This window comes from Argiope bruennichi, chromosome 5 (assembly GCF_947563725.1).
Source record: "Argiope bruennichi chromosome 5, qqArgBrue1.1, whole genome shotgun sequence".
NCBI classification, from domain to species: Eukaryota; Metazoa; Arthropoda; class Arachnida; order Araneae; family Araneidae; genus Argiope; species Argiope bruennichi.
In genome coordinates this window covers 86918828-86934082 of record NC_079155.1, presented here as the reverse complement: position 1 = coordinate 86934082, position 15255 = coordinate 86918828, and positions in this window count along the sequence as shown.

The following is a 15255-nucleotide window of genomic DNA, read 5'->3' as shown; positions in this document are numbered from 1 at the left end:
CACAAAGTAGTGTACAATATCTCAGCGATGTTACTCGATATTCTAGCCAAATAATATCGTGAAAATATTTTAATATTGTTGTTGACATTTTGTGGGCAGTTAAACTGACGTCTCAAGATATTGGTGAACGCTGGTGGTTTAAAAAATGAAATTCAAAACTTTTAAATCTCGATCAATTTTGGTTCAGAAGAGTGGATTTTTTTCTGTTAAGAATGTTAGTGCGTAGAAAATATTTTACTACACACGATTAATAGGGTTGATTAAAAAATATTAAACTGTAATTATTTTATTCGTGCATTTTCAGTTTTTGTAGTACATTTATTGAATTAAATAACATTTTCTTACGTAATTGAATTATTTCTCCAAATTGAAGTATATGTTTATCTCTAAAAATTAGCTACAAGGCGATTATGGCAGAGGCACTGAATATATATATATATATATATAATATACTGCAATGGAAAAATATAGTTTGCTACTGGCTAATTGTTTAGCTGTTTGTTTAGCGTTTCAAAAAATATTACTTATCCGTTTTCAATATGTTGGGAATTTTAATATATGAAAATTGTAAAAGAATAAACTAAGAATCTCAGAATTTTAATCTTCGCACTATATGTTAATTTAGTAATTCACTTTTGATATCTTATTATATCATCTCCTTATAATATCCATTTCGTATATAAAAATCGATATGAACATTCAGATGACTTTAGATGCTTATAATGCAACAGGTTCAAATTACTTTTGACGGCCATGATGCAAACACACTGCCAGGAATTTAACGTCCAAAATTACATTATGGAATTTTGTTTTATTGTTTCGGATGCTCCAGGTAACCGCAAAACTGAAATCACCCGATAGCCGCAAAAAACTGAAATCATTGTAGGTGTCGAGGGTGACGCACAGATAGGAAGAAGAATATTTTTCAATTGAAAAAATTATTCTTTAGTTTATGTGAAACAGGATGTCCCATTATCAAATGACATATGACGAGTTTGAATTTTTTTTGAAATTACAAGATGGCTAACCACTTAATGTAAAATTAAATATTAATTAAACTCCAAAACTGATGGTTTTGCCAGAATGCGGACGCCACCCCAGGATCATCAAGATAATCTTATAAAACCAAGATTACTGTCCTTCAACTTAAACGTGATCGTCATAAGAAAAACCCAATACTTGGAACAAAAAGAATGGTATTTTATTTTGCAATCCGTACAGTGAGCACACAATCCGATTGATTGATTGAGAAGAATTATGTAATATTCAACAAACTCGAGAGCCACTTCCTTTGCGTGGATGCAGACATTCCAAGACCGATTTAGGATAATCTTTCAACACCAAGTATGTCATCTCTTAATTAAGACATGGTCGTCACAAGAACAACCCAAGGTCTGCACTCGGCCATTTTACAAGGCAATTTGTTTTGTGACCACTCCTTCCAACTGAATGAAGGACATTTTCTAATTAGTGGAGATAAAAGAATCGGAAATCCGATGTAATACTTAGCTTGGCGTATTAAATTCATGTTGAACTGACTGGAGGTTAGTTTTATAACTTTAATTAAGAGTATTAGAATGTTAAGCTATTTTAATAAAAGTATGAAATGCCAAATTAACACTAGTGATTTTTTAATTTATCAAGTTAAATTTTGATAAGTATTAAATTCATCATCTGTAAAGGCAAAAATATATCTAATATAATCTAATGGGATTTTGGATGAATGTCTTTGCCAAATAAAATGTCTGCTCATTAATTTGTCACATAAAATTTCTGCCCAGATAATTAGATCACGTATAATTTCCCTTAAAAAGGAAAATTTTTGTTGCCAAACATAAAATTGTAAATTAAGCAAAAAGTAAAAAAAAAAGAAAAAAAATCTTATTTTTAAATTTAAAAAAATTGAGAATAATCGAAATTGTTTTACAAAACCTTTATAAAAAAAAAACTTTTTTAAAGCCTTCTGTGCAATGATAACATTATCAGGATTTTTAGGGGGTATCTTAAGATATACAAAGTAAATGTTTTTGTCATGAATATTACAAAAAAATGGTATTAACTTTTCATGTTTCCAGATAATCTGTCAGCCATTCAGGTGAAAATTAAGTGCCTAAATAATTTCCTTTATTGGACTTTAAACATTGAATGCATTTTAAATGAGTTAATACGTTAATAAAAGTTTTTTGGTTCCAACTTTACAGAAAATAATTAAATTGTAAGCGGAAATGAGAGTTGTCTTGTATTCAAAATAATATTCCTTCATAATCCATTCCTTTATCCGCAATTCCATTCATAATTCTTGTCTTCATTTAACACTATAAGCATTCCAGCATTTTTCCGAGGTTGTGTCGCATTTATGTAAGGTTTCATTGAAATCTGAGATTTTGAATGAATTCGGCTTTTCTTTCTGTATCTAGAATGGACTTGAATGGAAAAAAAAGCTGCACATTCAACAAAACTGATATTTTTTGCTATATTTCACTATTGTTTTCTTCTTTTATAAATCTATATATTTAGAATACAACACATTTTTAAAATAATGTTATTAAATATTTTTTTTATTTCTAAATGCATATTTAATTAAATAAAAAGAAAGAAATATATTCTTTTTATAAGTCATATAATTTACCTTTAGTATCTAAAATATTTAATTATTTGGATGTCAAGTACAGTTAAACATTGATTATTTTATCGAAAATCAATCACTTTCAAAAGTATTTTTAGATTGGAAATTTAGAAATTTGATAAATTACTGAATTCTAAAAAGTCAGAAGCATTTTTTGAGGTTACGATTCAGGAAAAAAAATTCGATCTTTGAAACATTTTTTTTTTAACTTTCTTTTCTTCATGGAAATCCTTAGAATACCTCTGTCAACAGCAACTAAAGCCTTTTCATCTAAAACTTCTCTGGAACTTAACCAAAAAAGAAGAACCGAAGAAGGTAAAAGGACCCAGAAAGCCGCTTTAACAAGCTTGTTCAGCAAATTGTCATTATTATAAGGTTGCTCAGAATTGGAATAACGAAACGAACGTCATTCGAGACAGTGTACGGCCTGCATTGGATTTGTTAGAGGAAAACCAGAAATCCCTCAACGCAACATACGGAGCTCGATTTATCGAAATTCCTAGATAGAGATTTGTACCTCAAGGAGTAAAAGATCGTTAGTTTGAGGTCATATCCCAAGGGTATGTAAAACTCTTCAGAAAATCATAAAAGTAGAATCAATTTTACAAGTAAATATTATCTGGCTTTCATAAAATTATTGAAAAAAAGGCAAAAAATAAAATCTTTCAGGAATGTATGTTCATAATTATATTGAGTCATATTTTTGGGAAGGAAAAATAATAAGATTCTCGACTGTAGTTTTGCGATAATATTTTCGAAGAAAAACACGTGATGCTGAATGTAAAGATGCAGAAATTAGTAAAATTCGAAGAATGAAAATTCTTATAGCATTTTTTTTAAGTTCAGAAAATATATCCGATTTCGAAATTTTAACATATATATTCATCCCAGCATTATTTTCTTTCTTTTCCAAATTTTAATTGGTACCATATTTGTAAGTTTTACTTTGCAATGTTATACATACCTAGTTCAATATTTGAAGTAATTATCATCAATATTCATTAATGTCAATCAAAAAATTATCTTTCTCTTGGCATTTTTGACACAGGAAATGTTTTAAAAACATTTGTAATTTTCTTAATTTGAAAAATTAATACATATTACATTCATTACTTTTAGTATAATATTTTTGTTGGAACCTAAAATTTTGCATTGCATAATTAAGCATAAATTTTCAAGCACATTTAATAGTGATTACATTATTTTTCAGCACAAATTTTTTTTCGAGGTTTAATTATTAAAATTAAAGATTCATTGTTAAAATAATCATGAATTAGATATTAAAAATTCAATTATGGTTTGACAACGGATTCTAAAATAATCCGCGTTTTTGCACATGCGTTAGGATGGGTTTTATTTGACAAAATAGGGGCGAAAGTAAAGATGAAAGGAGGAGATGTTTACATTTAATTATAAAATAAACTCGGATTACTCGCGGACTGAATTAAAATAATACGGTCAGGAATGACACAATACTCACATACATATAGAAAAAATTAAACAAAAAATATCTAACAGGGCGAAAATCAAGGTCAAAGAATGACGAAGAATTCCGGAAATGCGTTCATCCTTTCGCATCTCTACCCTTAATGAGATAGAATTGTCGAAAAGTGGTTGTCTCAGAATACTGAAACGAACAGTACGTATCAATTCGCAAATGCCAAATTACAAATACGTATCAATTCGCAAAATTTGTGCCAGTTTACAAATTGAATTGGCATATACAAAATAAGGTTGCGTATAGTTATCCAATATAAAATAATAAAATTAGGAGCAACAACAAATGCCGAATTAATTAAAAAGAAATATTACTCGTATACATTTTCATATGTGACTATACTCTAGCAAACACTTGTTTTATAATATTATATTGCAAGATAAATGGAAAATGTTTTGGAAATTTCTATGGCAGCTTTCTTTGCTATAGATATCCTTATTGGTTTCCTGTTCACAACAATATAATAAAAAAAATCTCCCTTTTTTTTTCTCTGTTCTTATTGCCAATAAATATTATCTACTTATTTCTACAGCATTCAATATTTTAAAACTGTAGCATTGACTATTATTTGCTTGCTCTTTGCAACATTTTGATTTCCTATATTTTATCAACGCAATTATACGATGTAATAAAATGCCATTAATTTTAGTCATTCGGTTTTTTTTTCTTTCTTTTTTGTATCTGCTATTATGATCCGAGGCCATATTTCTGATATCTCGAAAAATTACGCCACGAAGTCATATTAATTGAATATTAAAAAATTATGTTGGTATACAATTCGAAAAACGTAAATAAAAAATGAAATATTATGTTTGAAAAGTCGTGATTTTAAACGCGATGATCTTTCAGATAGCCATTTCGTTTGGAGATTCCTCGGGGTAAAGAAGTGACTGCAAAGCTTCACTAATTCCGGTTTTTTTAACGTCAATAAATATAGACAAAAACGTTCCAAATAATTGGTAATAGATTTCAAGATAACAATTGGTAAACCAAGATTTGAGAGATCGCCTTATTGATAATTTAAATATTATAGGCCCTTGCGCAGTATAATTTAAGCGGTAATAATTAAGAAGGATATTTATATAGCGATTCTGCACATTTTTACTCATTTAATATACAGGATGGTTACAAAGTCTTTTACTGAGTGTAAAACAGCACTGCAATCTATACTTATAATAAAGCTCAATGTGTGTGTGTCTATGTGTGTGTGTGTGTTGGCGCTCTACAGGCCAGGCCATTTGACATAAAGCTACCAAATTTGGTACATGTATACCTTAGAGGTCGGGAATGTGCACCTGGGGTCCCTTTTTTTGAAATTTTAATTAGAATTTTAATTATTAATTAAAAACTAACTTTCCCGCCAAAAAAATCTTCTATTTTCCCCACTGCCAACTTTTCCGCCAAAAAAATCTTCCATTTTCCCCACCGCCAAATGAGTAAGGATTTGGTTGTTTTTTTCTCCCAACAGTAATAAGGCTAGGGTTAACATTTTAAAGGGGGATTATTTCAAACGATTCTGTTTATTTTCTTAATGTTTTATGCATTTAAAATTAAACATTGTTAATTAATCCATGTTTTAGATTCATTCTGAAGTACTTTTGAATTAAAATAACACAGAATAAAGGAAATTAAAAATGTATAATCTGCATAGCGTTACCCCAACAGGCGTAGAAAAATTCACGCATTTGCGTTACCGTAAAAGGCGAAGAAAATTCACGCATGCGCACTGTGTTCTGATTGTTGGCATGGCAACCATTATCAACGGACGATTTAAATTTCTTTTAGGTTAGTTGTATGCTTTTGTAAGTAAATTGTATTTATGTTAGTTATATATTTTTTGTATATGCTTATAATTTTAAGTACATCGCTTTTTAAGTAGTTTTTTTAAACCTGTTTTCGACCGATAATTTTAAACGATTCATTTTATTTTCTTAGTGTTTGATGCATTCAAAATGAAACATTGTTAATGAATCGATCCTTTCATGATGAATCTGAGAAAATTTTGTTGACAAATTCTTGAGCTATTACATAAATTAAGAAAGATATTCTTTAGTGCCCATAAAGTTTAAACGCTCAGTGACTCTATTATCAGTAATCATATTATTAAAAAAAATGCTTTGTTTCAGTAAAAAATATTATTATATTAATTGCAGATTAATCCTTTACACTTTTATTTAAAGCATAAATTCTACGAGGGGTAACAGAAAATTAGAGAGATACATATCACGTTATGACTGAAGGCCTTTATAATATTATGAGTGAATTATATGACTATCAAAATTTGAAGTTTTAAAATATTTTGCTGAAGAATCTATTAACGTTGGAATTGCATAAAATATTTAATTATTAAAATTTTAACGAACATTAAGATTGGCAAACCGACTGGTCGCCAAAGGCGGCTAGTATATATATATATATATAATATAAAAATCTTGATGGGGTGGTTTTTGTTATATTCTAAAGACGTTTATAAAGGGTTTAATAAAATCACTTACTTCATTCATGTGAAAACCTTTGCTAGCTCAAAGAATGCTTGGGTAGTATTCCGACTGGTAGGCATATATTGTCCAATATTTCGTTTGTCACTCTAGGTACGACTCTAACTTTGAGTGTAACAAAATCTTCAACTAACGTTTAAACACTTCTCCCTTTATGTAACCCCGAAACTGATCCTAAACAATAATGAACAATTTTAATCCTTGGAACAAAAGTGCACTTTAGAATGCACACTTTACTGATGCCATTTTACTAAAAATAAAATGCAAAAAATATTATTTATAAGTTGGTTACACTATCTGCTAAATTAAAAAAATAAATATAAAACATGACTATTCCATTGTAGAAACTTTGCTATATTATATTAAAGGCTTTTTTTTTATAATATTTCGTCATAAGAGATAGATTACAAGGCCACCTTGCACTTTTCTTCTATTAAACTGCTAGAGAAAAAAACCCCAAACATAAAAAAATAGTATTCCAAGCTTGAATTCTGAAATATTTTTCCGCACAAACGTCTAGACATGATTTTTCAATTGTGCTTTTAGTCTTTCTTTCAAAAGTAAAGAAAATAAGTGGAAGTGTATGCCCTGACAAAATTCAATAAAATGCTGCGAATAAATTTCAGAATCTTAACTTTTAGAGAACTTCAGAATCATTGATTGCGTTACATACTTTTGATAGCGTCATTGCTTTTAAGATATATTTCTACAGATTTTAATTATCATTTAGCATTTGAACGCAAATATATATTATAATATCTCAAATAAGATTGTTGATATCATTTTTTACTAGCAAAGAGTTTTATAACTGAATTTTGGTAATGGAATGTAAATATTTTGTTCATTCTAATATTTCAATATTGATACGTAAAGGAAATTAACTCTAGACATTTAATTTACTGTCTATTCATTTTCAATTTTTAGTATTATAATTTTTTAAAAGATAAAATAATATGTTAAAAGTTAAGATAATTATTAAGTTAAAGAACTAAAATTTCACAGGGGATATCCACTCTATGCGAAGCTAAATAGTTAATTTCTGCACTATTGGAGTTATATATATATCGATGCATAGTTATATTCCTCTACCTGAAAAACAATTGATTTAAATGTTATAAAGAGTTGTATTTTACTTTATATGAGCCAATAAAGTTTCTCCTAAAAAAGCTAAATCTAAATTATTATACTGTTTTCCTATTCTGTAGTCATAGAAAGCAAAATATATTTGATACATTAATATATTAGAAAAAATAATTTACTCGATTTAGAACACTGAGTAATGGATCGTGTTATGAAGCTGAATATCACCTGATAGATCTATAAAAATTTGAATATTACTTCAACTGCCACGTAGATGAAAATCCAGCCTTAAATAGGCATTGGTTTATTCAAGAGCTCGTTTATTGGCTTAAAATAATGAAATGTAAGATTTTATAATTTGAGGAGATTTGAATGCAGATAAGCAAAACTTCCATTGTTTAAAATGTTAGGCTATCAATGTTATATTTCTAATTATACAAGACTAATAATACAAGATAACTGTGTAAAAATTTAGATTTATTAATTTTAATTAATATATTTAATTTCTGACACAGCTTAAAATATAATTTTTTTCCCTTCATTTAAAATCTTTTTTCTTCAAATTGAAAGTTTATATTTATCTCTGACAGCTTAGAATTTAACCATTGCTTATGATGAATCTTGATATACTGATCATAATTCATTTGACTCAAACTTTGTAAAATAAATTATAATTTAAGATTTAAAAATATCCTAATATTAGGTAGAAAAGAATGTAATTTTGTTTTGTATTTTAATTATTTAAGTTATCAATGGAGAACCAAAATGTAAATGAATCCATTTTTCTCAGTGCGCAGAATATATGCGCAATGTATTTGAAATATCGTTCTAAACAATTGGCATAAAATTGAATTACAATTTGTTAAAGGACAAAATAATTAACTTAGAAATAACTTTCTATAGTGTAATTGTATTTTTTCATTACGACCTTAACGGAAAAGTTAGGAAAAAGTCAACGTGTAAAAAAATATTATATTTGAAATCGGTAAGAATATTCGATGGGAAAAGTTTTAAAAATATCATAACCTGTATATTAATGGGCCCTTTAGATTTGAAATTAAGTAAATAAAGATAGGATTGCTTAAAATTATAAAGAAATCAAATATCTACTGATTTAGATATACAGTAAGGCTACCTTTGTATATCTAAAACTTTTGCTTTCAAGTTATAATTTTAACAAAAAAAAAATGTTAAATATCTATAACTAAGGAATTTAAACTACTTGTTCAACAAAGCAATATTATTAGTGTTATTTTCGGAGCTTATTGCGTCTGTAATATTCTTCCAAGCCAGTATTTTAGAAAAAAATATTAATGCTTAACAAAATACAATATTAATTATATATGCCAAATCGAATGCAATCCTGTTCATTAACGTCACTGCACAGACAATTATAAAATAAAAAAATTTGTAATCTATTGAAACGATAATAAAACTCTTAAGACAATCTTATTATTTGTAGGAACTGATTTCTATAAATAGTTACTGAGATTTTAGAATATTATATTGGTAAAATATTATCTCTTTTACAATTTTTTAAACTCATTTACATATTTGCTTACTTATAAAATCATTTCTTTCTTTAAAAAAACTAATTTGATATATTATACCTATTTTCGCTAAAATCATATTGAAATTCCAAAATTGAATAATTAAAAGAAACCGCATCCATTTCCTTTATAATTTCAGATCATTTCCTACAAATAATACATGGAAATCTTTTTGCCATTTAAAATAAAAATTGATAAAAACTTCCTAGAAATTTAGTTACATTAAAATCTTTCAGCTTCCAAGCATTATAAATTAAAATATATACTCAATAAGAGATTACTTTTATTTTGGATATTTTGCAGTATTCACAGATAAAATTTTAAAGATTTTTTCCTACAAAGAATTACGAATACGGTTGAAATAAATTGACTTTTATTTCTAAAAATATGTTTTAAGTTAAAATTCATCAATGGAAAATTACAAATATTACTCAATAATAACTCTTTTAACAAAATAATTTCAATAAAATTCCAAGAAATCAAGACACAGAGATTTTTTTGTTAATTTTCCCATTTTATTTTCAAAATCTAAAATTATTTAATAAAAATTTTATTTTCTAGAATTTGATCAAAAAAGTTTCAGTTAGAAGAATTTCTGTCTTTCAAATATAGTGGAATGAAAAGCCTGACAGGAAAATAAATAAAATTGTTCATAGTTTTAAAATATGCGCCATTTCTTTTAACAGCTTATTTTGGTTGAAATGAATTGATTTTAAACCATACTTCTATTATTATAAAGAAAGAAAGAGAAGAAAATATATAGTTAAATAATTGCAAATTTACATTTAATTTATTACTTATACTATTTTTATACTTATTTCTATTGATTCCTATATTTTAGAAAGTCATTCGTGTATACACATTATTATTATTTTTGCAGGTTTTAGCTTGTTAGAAAACGTAAAGACTCCGTTCTATATGAAACTAGATCTCATTACATTCTTTTTTAGTTAATTTTATAATCTCATGGTAAGAAAAATGAATTTAAGGAAACTAGAAAACATATATTTGAACTAATAATTAAATAAAGTGTTAGTTAAGATATTTTGAAAATATTTATAGTATAAAACCCAAATATTTTGTATACCGGGAAAACTATTTTGTAAAATATTGGGAATTATCAAATATCGGAACCTAACATATCTTACATTTTGCACATTCTCAATATTGAACAATATTATATTCCAAATTTTAGAGTACTATGCAATATAATGTGCTACTTAGAATATTGGGTTTTCTTATTTTTATGAATCATTATAAAATATTTTAAGAGATTATTTTCAAAGAAAAGTTATTTATCGCCGTGGTGTGTGATTAGTGATCCAAAGAAATAATCTTTGAAATTGTGGCATATTTTCTTACAAACATTTCACCTGTTTTGCATTACATATTCCTTTACAGATAAGGATTCCTTTACAGATTTTGCATTAAATATTCCTTTATATTCCTTTACAGATTCCTTTACTACTGTTTACCTGCACTTGAAAACATATTACCTTTCCTCTAACATCATTTAAATTTAACATTCAAGAACGATGCTTGCTAATGTATTAATTTTACTTTAAGAAGTATTGAATATCCGCAACCGTCATTTTCCTAAAATCAATTTGACATACAAGAATCAGAATTTGGATTTAAGATTGAAATATTCAGGAAAGCCTCATAGATAACTTTTGCGGATTGCATTATTAGTGTCGATCATTAGAATTTAAATATACCGAGAAAAGAGTGACGGTGTTATACATATGCCATAAACGCTGATGAGTAGCCTGAAAATGACGAATTTATGAAACTCTTTGAATTCTAATTGGAAAACCTGAGAATTAAGTGTCATTTCCAAAAAGTTGCTTTCTTGTCGAATTGACATTTTGAAAGCAATTCAATTTTATATCTCAGTGAAAATTTCGGGACTTTGTTTCAATTTTTGTTATAAATTTATTTATTCTCCCATTGTTCCACTTTCGCTGTATAACTCCACAAAATAAGGAAATAATAAAAATATTATAACTTAAACGAGCAATTCCTGTATGTAAATTTATTTGGTATATCTCGGATACGTCTATAGAGATTAGGATCAGATTTTATAATTAGAAAAGGTTTTAATTTTATCCTTATTGGTCTCTTTCCTAAAAAGAAAGCAATTTTACACATGCAAAATAAATAAATAAAAATAAAAAAAAAAAAAAAAAAACTAACTCTTAGAACTTCCTCTTCGAGATGTGGGCAGTGCAGTATAGTGGTCAGAAGAACATGAAAGCCACATATGTGTTGAGTCCTAGGTTCGAGTCGCTCATTTTCTTTTAATATTTACTTATGTATTTGTATTTATCTATAGGTTAGTTAAGTTTATTTATCTATCTTATAAGAGTCTTTCCTGAAAAAAAAACGTGGTTTTACACACAAAAAGCAATTTTATAACTATCTGTTAGGGGCTTTTTCTGTCTGCTGTCATGCTGACATTTAGCGCCATTTCGGACCGATTTCGCCATGGTAAAAACTGAGAGTAAGTTCAAAAATATAAGTAATGATAGATAAAATGTAAAATAAGTATTATGATATAGCAGATTGTTTCTAATAACATGTTAAACTAAGTACATTGATATTTTTTTATTTATTTAAATGACCAGTTTATATGTAGTTAAGACTTAAAAATTATTTGTAATCAGTATGTGATTTCTATCTAAATATTTTTTCCGGTTAAAAAAAACTTCAGGGCGAAGTTTGATATTCCTCATATTAATTATTTAATCGTGGCATGTACAAACAAAAGTAATATTTCCATGTTAAATTTAAAAACAGGTTTCAGGGAATCAAGGGTTTTCTAGGCATATCTAATAATTAAGAGCATGTTGATTAATATATTTTTAAATTTCGAACTGAAAGGGAATGTAACCGGAAATAAGATGAAACAAATTGTAACAATGAAAATACTGCTCAAAAAATGATTAACCTCTTAACTGGAGACGAGAGTCAAAATGACTCCGCGTTGTTCATTAGCTCCGATTATCACGTGGTATTTTGTCCCTGAATACAATCATCCCCTCAGTACTTTCAAATTGTTCTTTCAGCAGTATGTTGGCTAAACTCTAAGTATGAAACGTGCATATAACCGAGTTATTCTTTATCACAGTTTTTGTAGTTATTTATAGGGCCGCGGTGGCCTGGTGGTAAGGTCTCGGCTTGTGAGCCGTAGGGTTTTAGGTTCGAGACCCGATTTCACCGAAAAACCGTCGTGTAAGGGGGGCTGTTGCAAGTTAAATCCGTCATGCCAAACGTCCTCCCGCTGGTGTGGTGTGGCATGGAGAGGGAGTTGCCAGCTCAGGTGTCGTCCTCGTCATCTGACCGCGGTTCAAAATTACGAGGTCCGTCCCCAAATAGCCCTAGTGTTGCTTTACAACGGGACGTTAATATAACTAAACTAAACTAAACTTGTAGTTATTTATGGAGTTACTGACTATTGAGTTATTCCAATAAAATGAATAATACACTTAAAGTTCTTAGGAAACAAAATTAAGTACATCTTTCGAATTACAAAATGATTTGAACCAGATAATAAAAAAGAATCCCAAAAAGATAGTTTATAGCGCATTCTTGGTTTATAAAAATTTTTTTCAATATCATAAAATCATAAGCAAACTTTTAGTGTATCAAATAAGCAATATGAGATCCATATAATGCTATTAACAAACCTTTCATAGAAAGTATAACTTTCCTCTTATTCCCTTTCATTCCAAATCTCGCTTGAAGCAAAGTAGTTTTAAAACGTTAACTCAAACAAATCCTGGAAGTCTTGTGAAGTTTACAATTGGAATTCACTTCCCAGTAAATGAGGTATTTTGCTCTTGCACAGTTCACTAAACATTTTTTCCAAGGAAGATCTCTTTTCTCAAAACTGTTCTTCTTTTCAATCGATTAAAATGTAATATAGTGTTATTTTGCAATGTAAGAAAGGAGAAGTCGAAAAATGAAAATGAAAAAGAGACTAAAGATGGAAATTTAAATAGATTAATGCGTTATCAATGATTACATACTTTTTTTTTCAGAATTGCACACATGCTTTTATTATGAGCATATGCTTTTTGAAATCGATTATTCCTTTATAGAAATGGGAATATCTATTAAATATGTTATCGAAAAAAATAATTTTTAAGTTTTTATTTTTGATAAAGTAATTGGAAAGTAAAGGAAGGAAATGTAATGAAGTATTTGAAAATTTTGAATATATTTTCATTATTATATAATTAATTAATATAGCATTTAAAAATAAATTAATATAAAATATATAATTAAATTGATATAATATGTTGATTTGACATAATATGATTTTGATTATATTTGAATATATTTTTGATGCATACTGAATACTTTATTTTGAAATGTAATATATGGTTGAAAAATATGTCATTTTATTGTTGTTTATATCTTTTATGATATAAGCATGGAAGCTCCTTTAATAAATGCATCAATTATCTGTAACTGTTAATTATATCTCTAAAAGATCTCTCCAAGGTGAGATTATTTTAATAACCACTAGGCGTCTTTCTGCTTTCATCAACTTGACAGAACTCTCAGAAAAAAAATTGCTCATACTTTTTCACTCTTTTGATGTTATAATCTCAGTTTCTCCATTTCCATCTGCAGAGAGTTGACCATAATATTACATTTTCTGTTCAAATGAATAATTCATTCGCCTATGGAAAATTTAAAATACGTTCAAATTCGTATTTGTTTTCCAATTTTATATCATTTCTAAGGGATTAAAATATTAAGCTATTAAATAATATAAAATTGCACAATATTAAACAATATTATGCAATATTATATGCTGCATGGAAACAGAATTACAGAATTTTTTTCCCAGTTGACAGGGAAAAAGTTTTTGCTTTTATTGTAGAGATCAGTATTACTAAAGGTTTAACGTATAAAGAGAGAGAGTATCAATTCGAAGGTAGTAATCTAAAATAATAGACGAAATGAACGATAATATTCATAACGTAATTCATAGACACATTGATTTAAATCAATAAAATTCGGTATGTAACCATTTGTGGAGAAAAGCTTATAAGCCAGTTAACCGCTACGAAACACAAACAATTGCTTTGGTATCATGGTCATGTTACTGGACTGCGAACCACAAGATCACAGGTTCTATCCTCGCTCATTTCAAATTCGCCACATATTTGATTACAGTTGTAATTTCGTGTCAAAGTTGTCCTCCCGCTGGTGTGGCGTGCTGGGGAGAGGGGGTGCCAGCTCAGATGTCGTCCTTGTCATGTGACCGCAGTTCAAAATTACGATTTCCGGCCCAAAATAGTCCTAGTATTGCTTAAAAATGGGACGTTAATGTAACTAAACTAATCCATGTCAAAGTTTGATTACACTCTCAATTTCATAATATAGTTAAATATCTATATTTTGTTGAAATTGTTCGCCAATGCCATCCAAGGCATTTATTTTCTTGACCCAAACGTCAAAGTTTTATGAAGAAGGAGGAGAATAAGATCTTTAATTGTGAGCATTCGAGAAAGTTTCGGGTTTGAATAAGTTTTTTCAGAAATTTGAGGAGACACCATTTTCTTAAAATAATCCTTTCACTCGGAACGATTATGGTTTAAAAAGTTTTAAATCAGATGAGTGGGTATTTTCTCAATTGATCTTTGAAAACTACCTTTACTACTATAACAACATTGCCTTGCGTGGTAATTGTTGGGAAACAACTGATCTTAATATTTGCTTCCACCTACAACTGATCTCTGTTAGTCCTATTTGCATTCAACAATTTCTTTGTAAAATATTCTCAGTTTTGTGAAATGACTCACTTTAAGAAATACCCGGTATTGGAAATGGAAAAATATTTAATTACTGATGAATAAATATATTTATATTCAAAAACAATATGATGAGCTGGTTGTAACCCTTATTGTATCGATTTACATAGGAAGGTTTATTGAAATTAAAGACAAATAAAATGTAGATGTCAAAAACTATTAGATGAAATGTCAA